General features: G+C 35.1%; 1 protein-coding gene across 4 annotated transcripts in view; it reads left to right on the top strand.

Annotated features, from left to right (window-relative positions):
* The window catches only part of CNTN5 (contactin 5), a 1356013-nt gene that overhangs the window by 636218 nt on the left and 698584 nt on the right, over positions 1–21211 (top strand). The window lies entirely within an intron of this gene.

Raw genomic sequence — 21211 nt, 5'->3', positions numbered from 1 at the left:
TTTACTTTATGTTTGCTTAATTATAAATCTGCAGGTTTCATTTAAATCTCCAGATTTTACTACAAAATATTGAAATAGGAGCCAAAAGAACTGTTGCCTGAATTTTGTTTTCTACAGTTTTATAACTGTGAAATGATTATAAAAATCTATTATAGCTACATAGCAAGTAATTTATATTTTCAGAAGACCAGCATTAAAATTACATGTGTGCTTGAAACATTATTCTTTGTTGGTTGAAACAAACTTCTTTCAAGCAAAGAATTTAGGTGAGGCAGTTTTCCTACAGTTTCATTTTATCCAAATATATTAGCAGTTCTGTGTTTTCATATAAGCATTATGATCTTCATGCTGTTGTTTTTTATATAAATTCTAAATATCTACATCAAGTATTTTCATCCATTATTTATTTTTCTGTGTAATATGATCATCTCTCAGTTTTTAGAATCCATCCATAACAGTGGAACAGACAATATAAAGTATAATTCTAAGGATGATAATAATACATCTTCAATGAATATTTGGTACAGATGTTCTTTATATGATTTTAGACTTACAAAACATGCATACTTTACCATTGTCTTCGTGAAGACTCTCAAGAAGTTTCTATAAAGCTGAGCTCTATGAATAGACAGAAAATTGGAAGATGAATTTCAGTAAAGATTAATGTCAAATTATCATTTGAAAAAGTATTCTAACTCTCTTATTTTCATCATTGAAAACCTAAGAAATGGACCTAGGATCCTCAAAGCTCTAGAAGACTGTTTCCTGATATGCTGAGCAATACTGATACCAACGTATCATCACTCTAATCTTGTGCCTTAGCCATTAACTCATGAAGGCAAACCAAAGAAAATATGAATATATTAATTTGTAAAATGGAGCCACTGGGACTAGTCAGTCTGGTGAAATGAATGTTGAGACAAAAGAGATAGCAGATCTAACAGTTCTTCCACAGTGCCCTATACATAGTTTAATTACAGAAATGTATCACTTGCTTTGTTCATTATTGGCTAACGTTTCTGTGTGCTGTACTAGAGAACAAGTTACTCAACAACAGAGTATGCATCATATTTATCTGTAATTATAGCACTTAATATAGTGTCTCATACAATAACCTAAACTTGGCAAAGGGCAATTTAGAATAACAAGAACAAAAGTCAATAATTGAATAGTCTCCATGAAATTGTTATACTGTAAACTAATTGAATATAAGGGCATGATGGGTGGAATTGGTTTCCTTTCTTTGAACTTGGAGCAATGATTTCTTTGCCAATCATTTTTTTTAACATCTTTATTGGAGTATAATTGCTTTATAATGGTGTGTTAGTTTCTGCTTTACAAGAAAGTGAATCAGTTATACATATACATATGTTCCCATATCTCTTCCCTCTTTCATCTCCCTCCCTCCCACCCTCCCTATGCCACCCCTCTAGGTGGTCACAAACCACCTAGCTGATCTCCGTGTGCCATGCAGCTGCTTCCCACTAGCTATCCACCCTACGTTTCATAGTGTATATATGTCCATGCCACTCTCTCACCTCGTCACATCTTACCCTTCCCCCTCCACATATCCTCAAGGCCATGCTCTAGTAGGTCTGTGTTTTATTCCTGTAATACCCCTAGACTCTTCATGACATTGTTTTTTCTTAGATTACATATATATGTGTTAGTATATGGTATTTTTCTCCTTCTGACTTACTTCACTCTGTATGACAGACTCCAGGTCCATCCACCTCACTACAAATAACTTAACTTCATTTCTATTTATGGCTGAGTAATATTTCACTGTATGTATCTGTCACAACTTATTTATACGTTCATCTGTTGATGGACATTTAAGTTGCTTCCATGTTCTGGCTATTGTAAATAGAGCTGCAATGAATAATTTGGTACATGACTCCTTTTGAATTACGGTTTTCTCAGGGTATGTGCCCAGGAGTGGAATTGCTGGGTTGTATGGTAGTTCTATTTGTAGTTTTTTAAGGAACCTCCATACTGTTCTCCATAGTGGCTGTATCAATTTACCTTCCAACCAACAGGGCAAGAGAGTTCCCTTTGCTCCACACCCTCTCCAGCATTTATTGTTTCTAGATTTTTTGATAATGGCCATTCTGACTGGTGTGAGGTGATATCTCATTGTAGTTTTGATTTGCATTTCTCTAATGATTAATGATGTTGAGCATTCTTTCATGTGTTTGTTGGCAATCTGTATATCTTCTTTGAAGAAATGTCTCTTTAGGTCTTCTGCCCATTTTTGGATTGGGTTGCTTTTTTTTTGTTATTATTGAGCTGCCTGAGTTGCTTGTAAATGTTGGAGATTAATCCTTTGTCAGTTGCTTCATTTGCAAATATTTTCTACCATTCTGAGGGTTGTCTTTTGGTCTTGTTTATGGTATCCTTTGCTGGGCAAAAGCTTATAAGTTTCATTAGATCCCATTTGTTTATTTTTGTTTTTATTTCCATTTCTCTAGGAGGTGGGTCAAAAAGGATCTTGCTGTGATTTATGTCATAGAATGTTCTTCCTATGTTTTCCTCTAAGAGTTTGATAGTGTCTGTGCTTACATTTAGGTCTTTAATCCATTTTGAATTTATTTTTGTGTATGGTGTTAAGGAGTATACTAACCTAATACTTTTACATGTACCTGTCCAGTTTTCCCAGCACCACTTATTGAAGAGGCTGTCCTTTCTCCACTGTACATTCCTGCCTCCTTTAACAAAGATAAGGTGACAATATGTGCTTGGGTTTATCCCTGGGCTTTCTATCCTGTTCCATTGATCTATATTTCTGTTTTTTGTGCCAGTACCATACTGTTTTGATGACAGTAGCTTTGTAGTATAGTCTGAAGTCAGGGAGCCTGATTCCTCCAGCTCCATTTTTCGTTCTCAAGATTGCTTTGGCTATTCAGAGTCTTTTGTGTTTCCATACAAATTGTGAATTTTTTTGTTCTAGTTCTGTTAAAAATGCCAGTGGTAGTTTAATAGGGATTGCATTGAATCTGCAGATTGCTTTGGGTAGTAGAGTCATTTTCACAATGTTGATTCTTCCAATCCACGAACATGGTATACCTCTCCATCTGTTTGTATCGTCTTTAGTTTCTTTCATCAGTGCCTTATAATTTTCTTCATACAGGTCTTTTGTCTCTTTAGGTAGGTTTATTCCTAGATATTTTATTCTTTTTGTTGCAAAGGTAAGTGAGAGTGTTTTTTTAATTTCACTCTCAGCTTTTTCATCATTAGTGTATAAGAATGCCAGAGATTTCTGGGCATTGATTTTGTATCCTGCAAATTTACCAAATTCATTGATTAGCTCTAATAGTTTTCTGATAGCTTCCTTAGGATTCTCTATGTTTAGTATCATGTTATCTGCAAACAATGACAGATATACTTCCTTTCCAATTTGGATCCCTTTTATTCCTTTTTCTTCACTGATGGCTGTGGCTAGAACTTCCAAAACTAGGTTGAATAAGAGTGGTGAGAGTGGGCAATTTTGTCTTCTTCCTGATCTTAGTGGAAATGGTTTCAGTTTTTCACCATTGAGGATGATGTTGGCTATAGGTTTGTCATATATGGCCTTTATCATGTTGAGGAAAGTTCCCTCTATGCCTACTTTCTGCAGGGTTTTTATCGTAAATGGTGTTGAATTTTGTCAAAAGCTTTCTGTGCATCTATTGAGATGATCATATCGTTTTTCTCCTTCAGTTTGTTGATACGGTGTATCACGTTGATCGATTTGTGTATATTGAATAATCCTTGCATTCCTGGAATAAACCCCACTTGATCATGGTGTATGATCCTTTTACTGTGCTGTTGGATTCTATTTGCTAGTATTTTGTTGAGGATTTTTGCATCTATTTTCATCAGTGATATTGGTCTGTAATTTTCTTTTTTTGTAGTATCTTTGTCTGGTTTTGGTATCAGGGTGATGGTGGCCTCATAGAATGAGTTTGGGAGTGTTCTTTCCTCTGCAATTTTTTGGAAGAGTTTGAGAAGGATGGGTGTTAGCTTTTCTCTAAATGTTTGATAGAATTTGCCTGTGAAGCCATCTGGTCCTGGGCTTTTGTTTGTTGGAAGATTTTTAATCACAGTTTCAATTTCAGTGCTTGTGATTGCTCTGTTTATAATTTCTATTTCTTCTTGGTTCAGTCTTGGCACCTTGTGCATTTCTAAGAATTTGTCCATTTCTTCCAGGTTGTCCATTTTATTGGCATATAGTTGCTTGTAGTAATCTCTCATAATCTTTTGTATTTCTGCAGAGTCCATTGTTATTCTCCTTTTTTATTTCTAATTCTATTGACTTGAGTCTTCTCCCTTTTTTTCTTGATGGGTCTGGCTAATGGTTTATCAATTTTGATTATCTTCCCAAAGAACAAGCTTTTAGTTTTATTGATCTTTGCTGTCATTTCCTTCATTTCTTTTTCATTTATTTCTGATCTGATCTTTATGATTTCTTTCATTCTGCTATATTTGGGGTTTTTTTGTTCTTCTTTGTATAATTGCTTTAGGTGCAAGTTTAGGTTGTTTATTCAAGATGTTTCCTGTTTCTTAAGGTATGATTTTATTGCTATAAACTTCCCTCTTAGAACTGCTTTTGCTGCATCACATAGGTTTTGGGTTGTCGTGTCTCCATTGTCATTTGTTTCTAAGTGTTTTTTGATTTCCTCTTTGATTTCTTCCTTGATCACTTCGTTATTACGTAGTGTATTGTTTAGCCTCCATGTGTTTATATTTTTTACAGATCTTTTCCTGTAATTGATATCTAGTGTCATAGCATTGTGGTCGGAAAAGATACTTGATACGATTTCAATTTTCTTAAATTTACCAAGGCTAGCTTTGTGACCGAAGATATGATCTATCCTGGAGAATGTTCCATGAGCACTTGAGAAAAATGTGTATTCTGTTGTTTTTGGATGGAATGTCCTATAAATATCAATTAAACCCATCTTGCTTAATGTGTCATTTAAAGCTTGTGTTTCCTTATTTATTTTCATTTTGTATGATTGGTCCATTGATGAAAGTGGGGTGTTTAAGTCCCCTGCTATGATTTTGTTACTGTCGATTTCCCATTTTATGGCTGTTAGTATTTGCCTAATGTATTGAGGTGCTCCTATGTCGAATGCATAAATATTTACAATTGTTATATCTTCATCATGAATCGATCCCTTGATCATTATGTAGTGTCCTTCTTTGTCTCTTGTATTAGTCTTTATTTTAAAGTCTATTTTGTCTGATATTAGAATTGCTACTCCAGCTTTCTTCTGATTTCCATTTGCATGGAATATCTTTTTCCATCCCCTCACTTTCAGTCTGTATGTGTCCCTAGCTCTGAAGTGGGTCTTTTGTAGACAGCATATATATGGGTCTTGTTTTTGTATCATTTCAACCAGTTTGTTTCTTTTGGTGGGAGCATTTAATCCATTTACATTTAAGGTAATTATTGATATGTATGTTCCTATTACTATTTACTTAATTGTTTTAGGTTTGTTCTTGTAGGTTTTTTCCTTCTCTTGTGTTTCTTGCCTAGATAAGTTCCTTTAACATTTGTTGTAAAGCTGGTTTGGTGGTGCTGAATTCTCTCAGCTTTTGCTTGTCTGTAAAGCTTTTAATTTCTCCATCGAATCTGAATGAGATCCTTGTTGGGTAGAGTCATCTTGGTTGTAGGTTTTTCTGTTTCGTCACTTTAAATATGTCCTGCCACTCTGTTACGTCTTGCAAAGTTTCTGCTGAAAGATCAGCTGTTAACCTTATGGGGATTCCCTTGTATGTTATTGGTTGTTTTTCCCTTGCTGCTTTTATTTGTTTTCTTTGTAATCAATTTTTGATAGTTTGATTAATATGTGTCTTGGCGTGTTTCTCCTTGGATTTATCCTGTATGGGACTCTCTGTGCTTCCTGGACTTGATTAACTATTTCCTTTCCCATATTAGGGAAGTTTTCAACTATAATCTCTTCAAATATTTTTCAGTCCTTTCTTTTCTCTTTTTCTTCTGGAATCCCTATAATTCGAATGTTGGTGCATTTATTGTTGTCCCAGAGGTCTCTGAGACTGTCCTCAGTTCTTTTCATTCTTTTTTCTTTATTCTGCTCTGCAGTAGTTATTTCCACTATTTTATCCTCCAGGTCACATCCATTCTTCTGCCTCAGTTATTCTGCTATTGATCCTATCTAGAGTATTTTTAACATCATTTACTGTGTTTTTCTTCATTGCTTGCTTCCTCTTTACTTCTTCTAGATCCTTGTTAAATGTTTCTTGCATTTTGTGTATTCTATTTCCAAGATTTTTGGATCATCTTTACTATCATTATTCTGAATTCTTTTTCAGGTAGACTGCCTATTTCCTCTTCATTTGTTAGGTCTGGTTGGCTTTTACCTTGCTCCTTCATCTGCTGTGTGTTTTTCTGTGTTTTCATGTTGCTTATCTTAATGTGCTTGGTGTCTCCTTTTCTCAGGCTGCAGGTTCATAGTTCCCAATGTTTTTGGTGTCAGTCCTCAGTGGCTAAGGTTGGTTCAGTGGGTTGAGTAAGTTTCCTGGTTGAGGGGACTAGTGCCTGTGTTCTGGTGGATGAGGCTGGATCTTGTCTTTCTGATGGGCAGGTCCACATCTGGTGGTGTGTTTTGGGGGTGTCTCTAGCCTTATTATGATTTTAGGCAGCCTCTCTGCTAATGGATGGTGCTGTGTTCCTGTCTTGCTAGTTGTTTGGCATAGGGTGTCCAGCACTGTAGCTTGCTGGTCATTGAGTGAAGCTGAGTCTTGGTGTTGAGATGGATCTCTCTCGGAGATTTTTGCTTTTTGATATTATGTGGAGCTTGGAGGTCCCTGTCGACCAGTGTCCTGAAGTTGTCTCTCCCACCTCAGAGGCACAGCACTGACTCCTGGCTTCAGCACCAAGAGCCTTTCATCCACACAGCTCAGAATGAAAGGGAGAAAAAGTAGAAAGAAACAAAGAAAGAAACAAAGAAAGGGGATATAATAAAGTATAATAAAATAAAGTTACTAAAATAAAAAATAACTATTAAGAAGAAAAATTTTAAAAAGTAAAAAAAAAAAAGAAAAAAAATGGAATGGTCAGAACCCTAGGACAAATGGTGAAAGCAAAGCTATACAGACAAAATCTCAAACAGAAGCATACACATGCACACTCACAAAAAGAGGAAAAGGGGGAAAAAATATATTTCTTGCTCCCAAAGTCCACCTCCTCAATTTGGGATTATTCCTTGTCTATTCAGGTATTCCACAGATGCAGGGTACATCAAGTTGATTGTGGAGCTTCAATCTTCTGATTCTGAGGCTGCTGGGAGAGATTTCCCTTTCTCTTCTTTGTTCACACAGCTCCAAGGGTTCAGCTTTGGATTTGGCCCCGCCTCTGTATGTAGGTCATGTGAGGGCATCTGATCTTTGCTCAGAAAGGATGGAGTCAAAGGAACAGCTGATTTGGTTCTCTGGCTCACTCAGGCCAGGGGGAGGGAGGGGTATGTATGCAGGGCAAGCCTGCAGTGGCAGAGGCCAGTGTGACATTGAACCAGCCTGAGGCACACCATGTGTTATCCCAGAGAAGTTGTCCCTGAATCCCGGGACCCTGGCAGTGGCAGGCTGCACAGGCTCCCGGGAGGGGTGTTGTAGAGAGTGACCTGTGCTCGCACACAGGCTTCTTGGTGGCAGCAGCAGCACCCTTAGCATCTCATGCCCGTCTCTGGTGTCCACGCTGATAGCCACGGGTCGTGCCCGTTTCTGGAGCTCCCCTAAGTGGCGCTCTTGATCCCCTCTCCACGTGCACCAGGAAACAAAGAGGCAATAAAAAACTGTGCCAATCATTTTACAAATATATTGGCCTTTTTGATTCTTCACTCACTTTTTCATGTGTCTAATCTTTATCTGCTCTGTAATCTCCATGAAGGCAGATACTATTTTTAACAGTTGTCTGACACCTATCAGAAAGGGAATTGGATAATATCTTTAAAAGCTCTATCTTTAGCATACAGTTTCACTCAAAACATGCTGCTCTTATTTTTTAATCAGAGTGATTTACTAAAGAAAACTAAAGTAACTAAGCATGTCATCAGTTCTAAAATATGTCCCATAAATAAGGTGACTATATAATCTGGTTTACCTGAGACTGCTCCTGTTTGTGTCTCTCGTACAGGGTAGTTATTAATAGCTTTTCCTTTCACTCTCAAAATATCTGGGTTTGGATAATAAATTATTTGGTTAACCCTACCATAGTGCATGATGTCAGAGTCTGAAATAATCAGTGAGTCTAACTTTGCATTTCAGATGGGTATCTATGGTACCTAGATTATCCAAATTAAAAAAAAAAAGATATTTGAGTTAAAGCTTTTGAACTCATTTAATAGTCTGTATCAATATCATTAAATGGAAAGACAAAAATGTGCAGAACTGTAGATAGAATGCTTGCAGAGATATCGCCCCATTTATCCCATTTAAAGTTATAAAACTGACCCTATCAAAATTTGTAAAAGCAGTCTTTTTCTTGATCAAAGCAAAAAAACACGAAAGTATTTAGACTTTAACAATAGTTTTATAGAACCTAAAACAGTGCTAGTAGGAAATCAGTATAGTCTATATAAAATTCTAAATTTGTCATAGAAATATAAAATTTTGGTTTATTTGTAAAAAAATACTTTACATCTGAATAAGTAACAAATTAAGTATCATGATAAATAATGTAAATTTTTGTTTGTTGCTTTCTTAATTTTTTTAAAAAATTGTGGTTAAATAAACAACATGAAATTCCCTATTTCACCTTTTTTAAGTGTAAAATTCAGTGGCATCGAGCATACTCACAATGCCATAAACCATCACAACCATCCATTTCCAAAACTTTCATTTTCCCAAACTGAAACTTTTACTTTTAATAAGAAAATGTTTTTCTTTATTACTACAGTTCTTTGTATCAAAATGAAATTTAAATAAATAACTCAAGAAATAAAGTGTTTTACTTTCTAAACTCTGCAAAGTTGGCCTAAAATGCTCAAGAAATGATTTTGTATTTCATTAGATTGAGTTTTATAGATTATAAAATATATATATATATATATATATTCTTTCAGGTTTTAAAAGCCTGTTATGAGTAAAAAACTAAGAAATAAAGCACAGTTAGATTAGCTCAGGGGCCTGAGAAATTTTAATCTATAATTATTTTACATTTGCACATAAATGTTCATAATCTCTTTGCAAATGCTGAAAGAGAATCTTCAGGATAACCTTGATTAAAGGCTGAGAAGAATTATTCAGTTTTAAAGCCACACCACCTTTAAACATTAGGTCTGTCCTCAAGGCTGAGCATAATCTTCCCAACTCCTTGTGCTCATTGTTTATCTTATCCATAATGAGCTCTACAATCTCTTTTATAGTATTTCATAATTGTCTTTATCTCAAAATATGCATTTTAAAATAACTTAATAGTCCATAATTAAATGAAGAGTAAACATATACATCATTTGCCAGTATACATTTTATTATAATACTGCCAAAATCTTATACCCTTCTTTTGAAATTTCAGAATTATTTTGCTCTCTGAGTGAAGGGCTATTTACTTAGCAGGATTTTAAAGCTCCCTTATTTCCTTTGAGCTTTTGCCACAGAAAACCATGAAGTGAATAAATAAAGCTATGCTTAAAATAGCTAACTACATGCTTGGTTTTACAGAACTGATGGCCCAGCAGTTAGTACCAGCAGAAACCCCAGGAAAGCTATATGTAGCATATCAAATTGTGGGCATGGAAAAGCCAAACATGGAAAGCTAGCCTCTCTGCAGCGTACAATCTCACAGTGCCTTTCATTCCATAGGCAGACATAGGATCAGAAAGCACATTCCTGAGCCTATGACTTTATCAACTTATAAAATTGTGACTCCATTGAAGAAAATACTAAGTGTACACTGATCAGATAGAGAAATAATAAAAACTTGATTAAGATTAGAGAAATGTAAGCATCTAACTACACTTAGAAATATTTTTCCCTACATTTTTCCTTTAAATTTTCTTAGTAAATTCAATAAGCATTTGAATGCCTATTTGTTCAAGGCACCGTGCTAATGGAAAGAGATACAAATGCCAGACAAGGTATATTCTCTATCTTCAAGGAGCAGAGTCTGTAGGTAGAGATCAGATCATGTAAAAGACATTTACTGAAATATATAAATGTATCAAACCAACACATTGTATACCTTAAACTTACACAATGTTAAATGTCAGTTACAACTTAAGATCTTTATCATAGAGTAAGAGCTATGATAAGAGTAGATACAGCCTACTGTGACGTATACACAGAACCGGAACCATTGTTCAATCATGACCAGTATTTTTTTTTTTTTTTTTTTTTTTTTTGCGGTACGCGGGCCCCTCACTGCTGTGGCCTCTCCCGTTGCGGAGCACAGGCTCCAGACACGCAGGCTCAGTGGCCATGGCTCATGGGCCCAGCCGCTCCGCGGCATGTGGGATCTTCCTGGACCGGGGCACGAACCCGTGTCCCCTGCATCGGCAGGCAGACTTCCAACCACTGCGCCACCAGGGAAGCCCCATGACCAGTATTGAAGGACCCCCAAAATTGCATTTAAATTGAGGTCTTAAAGTTTAAGTTAACCAGACAGAGGAAAAAATAGAGCAGACCAGTCGGAGGCAGCTTGATGTGCAGTAAGCCTGGAATCAAGAGATGGCTTAAATATTAGAGCCAAACAAACAAAGGAGCAAAACCCGTGTCCTTGACAGATTGAGAATTTGATTAAAAATTATAAGTTATCTATGAAAAAAAAAGGCATAACAACGGGGTGACAATCTGTTCGTAAGTTTAGAAAAAAATGCCAAAATTATCAAAAAAGGCTCAAGTAATAAGGACATTTTTTTTCATTTCAAGAATAATGAATAACATATATTGATAACATGAAAACAGGTATTGTATGGTCAATACATATTTACTGTTTAAAATTTTTTTATAATTTGGAGAATAATGCTTTCTATACTGCTGTATATTCTATTTAGAGGGCTTCATTCAGGCAGGTAAATACTAAACAATTCTTTCTTGGTTTTTGCATTTCTTATATAAAAGAAAATCATAATATTTATGATTAAAATGTATTATTTCTTCATTAGTTATCCTTCTCACAATAAGCAAGTTATCCTGAAAATTATAAAAGATAATTAGACTTGCAAAATCATCTTTCCAATATGCTTATCATTGCCCACATATGTCTAGAGGAAAATATTATAGAATATTTATCAGTAAATATGAAATTGAATGGCATGGTTCTATGGCATGATTTTCTTTAAGTAACTGGAAATATTGACAGCATTTTCTCTCTAGGCACTGCTGTTCACTCAGCATTTGAACATTATTATCTTCTGCTATTTCTTAAATAGCTGACTGATTTCTCTAACATGATGGATAAAACCTGACTCATTTTATCTGGAGCACTTCAGAAGTATACACAGTTGGGTGGTTTACACATAATTCGGTATAGTCAATTACACAATGAATTTTTTAAGAGTGTTCTGTTGTACTTTTCTCCCCTACCAAGGCACTAATTGAACAAATCTTATTTCTGTTGCTTAGTTCCTGAAAATATGAAAATCCTGCTTCATTTACATAACTTTTCATTGGCATGTGGGATTCAGTAAGTTAGGTTAATAACTGTATATTTGCAACAGCAGGAGACTTTTTTCCCCTTAATTTTGTTGGATCATATATTCCAACCAGTTAAAATAAAATTTACAACATCCTGTTGTCTTAAATGTAAACGAGCTTGCAATCAATTTGGTTTAATGAAATTAAAGCCATACTCTATGACTAGAGAGAAGAAAGCCTTTGGCCCTCTGCTGAATACATAATTGAAAAACCTTGCGGACTAAATAGATCATGAGAAACATGGTTGTTTCAAAACACTAAAGAAAGATTTATTCTGTATTAATCAACAAAGTAGAAAATTCTAATTATCTTATCTGGGGAAGACATAGAGATTGCATTTTCAACTGATGCATTTTGAGGCACTTTTTATGCTTCCTGTACATTTAACTGAGCCGTGGAAAAATATCAATCACTCTTTCAATGAAAAGATGCTTCAAGAATAGATGCTGACCCAACTTCTCTAAGCTTTGGTTTTAGTAGAATGCTAATTAACAGAGATGGCAATCTAAATTTGATTGTGTTCTTAGATTTGGGAACAGGTGTTATAGTATTGATTATTCATTGAAAAGGCCAGTTCCCTGGAAAGGTTATACACATGACTTTTGCTAACTTGTTAATTGATTTTCCCCTCATGGTGTTCTGTTTCACCTTTTTATTGAAAGACTAAGAAAACCTAATACTAAATGAACACACATGTATACACCCTAATGCTCTTTTAAAAATTTTTTAACAGTTCTCCAAATATAAACCTGTACTATGATTGAGGTCCAATCTAGTCCTCCAGTTTCAATTCCCATTATTCTTTAAATTATCTCTGCATTGTCCAATCAGAACTACTTATCATTCTGTTAAACACTCCCCTTACTTCCCTGACTCCTTCCTTCTGGTTAGAATTACCCTTTGCCATATATACAGTATATATATATATATATATATATATATATATATATATATATATATATATAATAGCTCAGTAAAATTTATTCATTCTTTAAGATCCAGTTCAAATGTTACCTTGACTCAACTTGATCAAGCCTTACTGAATAACCTTCCTCTACCAAAGTGATCAGTTTTCTGAGTTAGAAGTGTTCTTGGTACCTATTTGCTGATTAAAATTATGTTAGAGTTCTTTTAACTGCAGGTGACAAAAATCTCAGTCAGAATAGTTTATACAACAAAGAAAGGGCAGATCTTTGGTCCCAGTAAGTTGGAAGTTCAAATAGTGGCAAAGATTTTAGGCTCAACTGGATCCAAGGCCTCAGATTATATAACCAAGGAATTCTTTCTTTGATTTAGTTTTCCTTTTCTTTGAATGGGCTTGACTCTCAGTCTCTCTAACTCCAGTGGGAGGGAATTGATACCTACCAGTCCCTCCAAACTTAAATTATTTAGAAGATAGCACTTTTTTTTTTTTTTTATTAACTACTTCAACAATGGTTCCAACAAAATTTATTTTCACAATGGCCATTTTGAGTCAGATAAATCACTATGAATAACAGAATGGAGAAACCCTGTCCTTACCCATAGGCTCAGGGGCTGAGGGCAGCCTCACAAACATCATATGGATTGTAAAAGGGGAGAGATAGTTACATAAAAGAAATCTGGACTACTTTTACCAAAAAAAAAAAAAAAAAATGAGAGAGTGGTGGAGATGGAGAGATGGGATGTTTAGCTGAGAAAGAAAAAAGATAAAAGCTGTGCACTATATCTATATTTGTGGTAATTTGCATATATGTAGTATCTGATTTATAAACTGAAGTTGTGATGCCTATTTTCTTAACCTGTATAGCCATCAAAAGCTTAGTTTCTAATAAACATTCATTTAAATAACTGGAGTTCTCATTTTAAAAATAGGGTTAAATAAAGGTTAATAAAATGAAGGATGAATGACGCCATATTCAGTCAAACTTATAAATTAAGGGTGAGAGGATGAGAGGTGGATACTCTGTCTTCAACTGTTAAATCTAGTTATCAAAAGACAAAAGTGTATCTCAATATATTACATTAAGAACTAAAGAAAAGTCAAAGGGGAAATTTCATGGTAATCTTATTAACTCTCATTTCATAATAAATGAAAGACATTTATTAACAATGTCTTTCAATTGGCTTTTTCTCCTGACAATAGTGTAATGAGCATACTATGTCCTGTATACTTGACAAGACCAGGAGCTTCTTGATGACAGAACCTGTTTCCTTGGGTCCCTTTCTGTATTCTTTATCTAGCTCACTGCCTTACATATAACTGTTGCTTTAAAATGATTGTTTTGATTATTATAAAACTAAAAAATACTATCACTTTTAAAACAATTTTCTACTTACTTTGACCTTAAATAGTCTCACTGCTATCACTTGAGTAATACTTTCTTTACAAGCTTTCCTCCTGATTGACTAAATAGTTATTTCATGTCTACTGACATTTGCAAGTTGAATTTGTGTTTTGAGCTCACTTTGAACAATCTATATGTGTTTCTAGGTGAACATTAATCCTCTTTGTCAGAGGATAAATTATTGTTTTTACCTGATAATGTTCAATAAGAATTGATGTTTTACAAACAACCCAATCCAAAAATGGACAGAAGACCTAAACAGACATTTCTCCAAAGAAGATATACAGATGGCCAAGAAAAGAAGCTCATGAAAATATGCTCAACATCACTAATTATTAGAGAAATGCAAATCAAAACTACAATGAGGTATCACCTCACACCAGTTAGAATGGGAATCATCAGAAAATCTACAAACAATAAATGCTGGAGAGGGTGTGGAGAAAAGGGAACCCTCTTGCACTGTTGGTAGAAATGTAAATTGATACAGCCACTATGGAGAACAGTATGGAGGTTCCTTACAAAGCTAAAAATAAAACTACATTTGATTCAGCAATCCCACTACTGGGCATATACACAGAGAAAACCATAATTCAAAAAGACTCATGCACTCCAATGTTCATTGCATCACTATTTACAATAGCCAGATCATGGAAGGAACCTAGGTGTCCATCGACAGATGAATGGATAGAGGAAATGTGGTACATGTATACATTAGAATATTAGCCATAAAAAGGAACAAAATAGGATATTTGTAGAGATGTGGATGGACCTAGAGACTGTCATACATAGTGAAGTAAGTCAGATAGAGAAAAATAAATGTCATATACTAACACATATATGTGGACTCTAGAAAAATGGCACAGATAAACTGATTTGCAAGGCAGAAATAGAGACACAGATCTAGAGAACAAATGTATGGACACCAAGGGGGGAAAAGTGGGGTGGGATGAATTGGGATATTGGGATTGACATATATACACTAATATGTATAAAATAAATAACTAATGGGAACCTGCTATATAGCACAGGGAAATCTATGTCACTTTGCTGTACAGTAGAAACTAGCACAACATTGTAAAACAGCTAAAAAAAACAATTGGTGTTTTACATCTATTTATATATTTTGGCCTTTATGTACCCTTTCTGCAAAATCATTTTTTAAAATGTACCATCATTTACAAAATTCAAGAAAAGTTGGTAGATGAGATAGTAAGTTGTGAAGGTGAGAACGAAGGGATTTAAAGAATAAAACCAAATAGCCTTGACCACACATTGCCAGGACAGACTTACTTTAGTCAGTGGAGTCTAAAAGACATTAAATGGTTATGTGGAGTTATAAGTCAAAAATAATTAGTTATCTTTCCTAATTTTCAACAAATTCCTCTAATGTTCTTTATATACGAGAGAGCATAAGATGGTGAAAACCATTTCTGACAAGCATCTTGCTATAGGCAGTAGTTATTAGACTACTGGTATAATGTAATACTGACAGTGATACTTTGTTCCATTTACGCAAACTTCATCCTTATGCAAATATAGACCATTATTTCTGCAAATACTGTCCATAAGTTACAGGGTGAGAACCTGAAAATGGTTTAGAAATTCATCACCACTAAAGGAGAAATGTTTAAAAATAGTTCAAACCCATGTCTGCTGGTACTAAGTGTTATTTTCACTTGACAAGATCACCATGCTGTTTCAGTTACCTGAGAGTTTTGTTTTGTCTCTGTAATAATTGCCATTTTATTCTCTCTTACATCTAGTCAGGGTCTGATACATGGTAGGATACATGGCAGGAGAGGTAAATAATTGTTCCAGAATTAATGAGTGGATACTTAATTATTAAAGCCATTGGAAGTGGACTCCTAAGTGGTTTTTTTTGGTTTGTTTTACACTCATCTCCTATTAAATTTCCCAATGATCTGATGTTTATTCAAAATCTACTTCTTGTTTGACTTCTTTACCAAATGATAGGAATTAAATTAATGGAAGAGAGCAGGTATATGCCATGAGTGAATTAAGTAGACCAGTAACTAAGGCTCAAAGCAATGGTGTTTCATGGAATAAACATTTGGAGAGTCATGAGACTAAACAGGACAGAAATATCACCAGTATCATAATTCCTCTTTCCCCAGGAGAGGCTGTAGAAATACTACATCTTTCCTACCATGTTTGAATTTCCCTTTAGTTTATACTTATACTATGAGATTCAAAATAGAGAAAGGAAATGTCAATTTACACTAATGTAAAGATTGCACTAAACTATTTCTTAGTTCATGGCCCAAATACTTCGAAAGTATGTTCATATTTTATCTATATGCTGAGACTCATTTTCATATTCCCCAGACACTTTGCAGCTATTATAATAGTAAATTATCATAGAGATACATCATTAAATGTTATAAAGACCTCCCACCCTACCTACATCCCACTACTTTCCTTCAGGGAGGTAATGAAACAATGACCCCCTTTATGGTAACATAGTTCAGTTCAAAAGATATTTTCTGAGAAGCTACTCCATAAAAGACCCATTCTTAGATGTTGCATGGTGAGGTAGGGAGGCAAAGGTGGATAATATGATCTTTTCATCAAGTATCAAATGAGCTCATGGCAGGAGTAAGATTTAGTTACAAATAAACCTAATCAAATTTAGAATGAATAAGCATTCTCAAAACACAAAAGGAGAGTTCGAAGCAGAGAAAAATATAGAGCGGGAACAGGGAGAGGCAGACTTCATAGAAATTTGAAGTAGACTGAGAAGGAAACACAAGGGTACGCTATGTGTAATGTAGAGTAGCAGGAAGAGGTGTAGCAGTTGCAATCAGAGTCCCATAAGAAAGGCCAGGGCGTAGAGCAAGACTGAGGCTTATTCTGTGTATTGGGATTGATTTGGCCTGGCAAAAACATAATTTTGGGGTAGGAGATTAATGAGAACTGACAATGGAAAGGTTGGTTGGGTCTACATTGTGCAGTGTCTCAGACCTGGTGAGGAGTTTATAATGAAATTTTGGGGACATGAGAAGCTATTGAACGTTTTTAACATCACAGAATGATATGATTAGAATGATACTAATAGTCTCCTTTGGGAGACTATTTTAGCAGCACTATTAAGAATATGTATAGGACTTTGCCTTGTTCATTCAGTTGATGCAGCTGAAATGCCTCTTCTTTCCATCTCTGTCTGCAAATCCTGTCTGTCTTTGAAGTTTAGTGCAAATGTCACCTCCCGCAAAAAATCTTCCCTCACACTTCCAGACTAAAGTAATCACTCCTAACAGTCACACTGCTGGTTTTCTGGGTTTAGTCTTTAAAATTTTCAGTATGTCATGATATGTTCTAATACAAGAATCAATTTTTGTGTTAGGGTAAAATATATAATCTAAAACCTGAAACCTTCATCTCTTAAGAGACACATAGGAAGTACCACACTGTCTTAAAATTTCAAGTTGAGAAAATGTACATTTATTTAGAAAGCGTCAATAATTCCACAAGTTGAAGAGGATGAATAAAATGATGATCAATAAAGCACTGTTTCTATCCTATATTATCTGTGGTCAACTCAGCATCATTATACATTGTTTCACAGCCTCCTTAGCATTGCAAAGAATAACAGTGGAAGGAGATTTATTAGAATCCCTTTTCCCCATGTAGTTCCAGAGCAGAATCTGCCAAAGAAAAGCACTTGTGCAAAATTTTAAAGACAAAAGAGGTCAGTCAGCTGTAGGCAGATTTATTGATAGAAGACCGGCTCCATAAAGCCTCCGCCTCCATGTTGCAAGAGCAAAAATTGGTGGTGCTCACTTTTCTTGAGATTGCTGAGATTCGGCACACCTCCCTTGAATCACCAGAATCTAGCAGTTATTTCCCTGGCCTTACTTGCCCAGCCCTTCCAACATTTAAGAATGCTTGCATTTCCCTATTTTGAACATTGCCAATTTGCACTACCTAGCTTTTGTTTTCCTGACGAAAACTTGACTGATGCAGCTTCCATTGCAAGAATAATTCTTAGTCTAGATAAAGATTTCTTGAGAAGTAGAATACAACCTTGGTGGTACCAAATTTAATTAAGATTATAAAATGGAAAAAAATGTTTCTTAAATTGAGAAAAACAACACTACACTAAAAAAAATAATCACAACAACATAAAATCACAGTTCCTACTAAAAATGAAAATTATTTAAAAAGAGCACCTCAAAGTTACCAACGAAGAGCTGTGATTGATTGAAAATAGATTCATAAAAAAATATGGGGCTTCCCTGGTGACGCAGTGGTTGAGAATCCGCCTGCTGATGCAGGGGACACGGATTCGTGTCCTGGTCTGGGACGATCCCACATGCTGCGGAGCGACTGGGCCCGTGAGCCATGGCTACTGAGCCTGTGCGTCCGGAGCCTGTGCTCTGCAATGGGAGAGGCCACAACAGTGAGAGGCCCGCGTACCGAAAAAAAAAAAAAAAAAAAAAATCAGAAAGAGGGCTTAGACCAATGGTAACTTTACTGCACGAATATACACTCATAACTGGAAGATGACACCACTGATAGAGTTTTTTATTTTTTTAATTTTATTTTAAAAATTCTTATTGGGAGTATAGTTGCTTTACAATGTTGTGTTAGTTTCTACAGTAAAATAAAGTGAATCAGCTATACGTGTACGTATATCACCTCTGTTTTGAATTTCCTTCCCATTTAAGTCACCTCAGAGCATTGAATAGAGTTCCCTGTGCTATACAGTAGGTTCTGATTAGTTATCTATTTTATACATAGTATCAATAGTGTATATATATCAATCCACATCTCCCAATTCATCCTAATACCCCACTTTCCCCCTGAGGTCGATACATTTCTACTCTATGTCTGTGTCTCTATTTCTGCTTTGCCAATAATATCATCTATACCATTTTTCTAGATTCCACATATATGCATTAATATACAATATTTATTTCTCTCCTTCTGAATTACTCCACTCTGTATGACAGACTCTAGGCCCATCCACATCTCTACAAATGACCCAATTTCATTCCTTTTTATGGCTGAGTAATATTCCATTGTATATATGTACCACATCTTCTTTATCCATTCCTCTGTTGATGGACATTTAGATTGCTTCCATGTCCTGGCTATTGTAAATATCACTGCAGTAATCATTCGGATGCATGTGTCTTTTTGAATTATGGTTTTCTCTGGATATATACCCAGGAGTGGGATTGCTGAATCAAATGGTAATTCTATTTTTAGTTTCTAAGGAACCTCCATACTCTTCTCCATAGTGGTTTTATCAATTTATGTTTCCACCAACAGTGCAAGAGGGTTCTCATTTCTCCTCACCCTTTCCAGCATTTCCTATTTGTACATGTTTTGACAATGGCCATTCTGACCAGTGTGAAGTGATTCCTCATTTAGTTTTTATTTGAATTTCTCTAATAATTAGTGATGTCGAGCATCTTTTCATGTGCATCCTGGCCATCTGTTTGTCTTCTTAGGAGAAATGTCTATTTAGATCTTCTGCCCATTTTTTGATTGGGTTGATTTTTTTTTTTTATATTGAGCTACATGAGCTGTTTGTATATTTTGGAGATTAATCCCTTGTCAGTTCATTCATTTGCAAATATTTTCTCCCATTCTGATGGTTGTCTCCTGGTCTTGTTTATGGTTTCCTTTGCTATTCAAAAGCTTTTAAGTTTCATTAGGTCCCATTTGTTTATTTTTGTTTTTATTTTCACTACTCTAGGAGGTGGGACAAAAAAGATCTTGCTGTGATTTATGTCAAAGAGTTTTCTGCCTATGTTTTCCTCTGAGAGTTATATAGTGTCTGGCCTTAGGTCTTTAATCCATTTTGGGTTTATTTTTGCATATGCTGTTAGGGAGGGTTCTAATTTCATTCTTTTACATGTAGCTGTTCAGTTTTCCCAGCACCGATTATTGAAGAGGCTGTCTTTTCTCCATTGTATCTTCTTGCTTCTTTTGTTATAGATTAGGTGAACATAGTACATGGGTTTATTTCTGTGCTTTGTTCCACTGTTGTATATTTCTGTTTTGTGCCAGTACCATACCGCCTTGTTTAATGTAGCTTTGTAGTATATTCTGAAGTCAGGGAGCCTGATTCCCTGACTGTTTATCTCTGTTCCATTGATCTATATTTCTGTTTTTGTGCCAGTACCAAACTGTCTTGATTACTGTAGCTTTGCAGTATATTCTGTAGTCAAGGAGCCTGATTACTCCACCTCTGTTTTTCTTTCTCAAGATCGCTTTGGCTATTCAGGATCTTTTGTCTTTCCATACAAATTGTGAAATTTTTTGTTCTAGTTCTGTGAAACTTTCCATTGGTAATTTGATAGGGATTGCATTGAATCTGTAGATTGCTTTGGGTAGTAGAGTCATTTTCACAAAGTTTATTCTTCCAAACCAAGAACATGATATATCTCTCCATCTGTTTGTATCATCTTTAATTTCTTATTACCATTTTCTTAATTTGTTTTTTTTTTTTTTTTTTTTTTTTTAGGTCTTTTTCTTCTCTTTTGTTTTGTGCCTAGAGAAATTCCTTTAACATTTGTTGTATAGCTGGTTTGGTGGTACTGAATTCTCTTAGCTTTTGCTTGTCTGTAAAGCTTTTGATTTCTCCATCAAAGCTGAATGAGATCCGTGCTGGGTAGAGTAATCTTGGTTGTAGGATTTTTCCTTTCATAACTTTAAATATATCCTGCCAGTCCCTTCTGGCCTGCAGAGTTTCTGCTGAAAAATCAAGTGATAACCTTATGGGGATTCCCTTGTATTTTATTTGCTGCTTTTCCCTTGCTGCTTTTAATTTATTTTCTTTGTGTTTAATTTTTGTTAGTTTGATTAATATGTGTCTTGTTGTGTTTCTCCTTGGGTTTATCCTGTATGGGACTCTCTGTGCTTCATGGACTTGATTGACTATTTCCTTTCTCATGTTAGGGAAATTTTCGACTATAATCTCTTCAAATATTTTCTCAACACTTTCTCTTTCTCTTCTTCTTCTGGGTCCCCTATAATTCAAATGTATGTGCATTTAATGTTGTCCCAGAAGTCTCTGAGACTGTCCTCATTTCTTTTCATTCTTTTTTCTTTAGTCTGCTCTGCAGCTGTTATTTCTACCATTCTATCTTCCAGGTCACTTATCCTTTCTTCTGCCTCAGTTATTTTGCTATTGATTCCTTCGAGTGTATTTTTAAATTCAGTTATTGTGTTGTTCATCACTATTTGTTTGTTCTTTACTTATTCTAGATCCTTGT

Source organism: Kogia breviceps, chromosome 7, assembly GCF_026419965.1.
Source record: "Kogia breviceps isolate mKogBre1 chromosome 7, mKogBre1 haplotype 1, whole genome shotgun sequence".
Classification (NCBI taxonomy): Eukaryota; Metazoa; Chordata; class Mammalia; order Artiodactyla; family Physeteridae; genus Kogia; species Kogia breviceps.
This window is presented reverse-complemented; position numbering and strand designations above follow the sequence as displayed.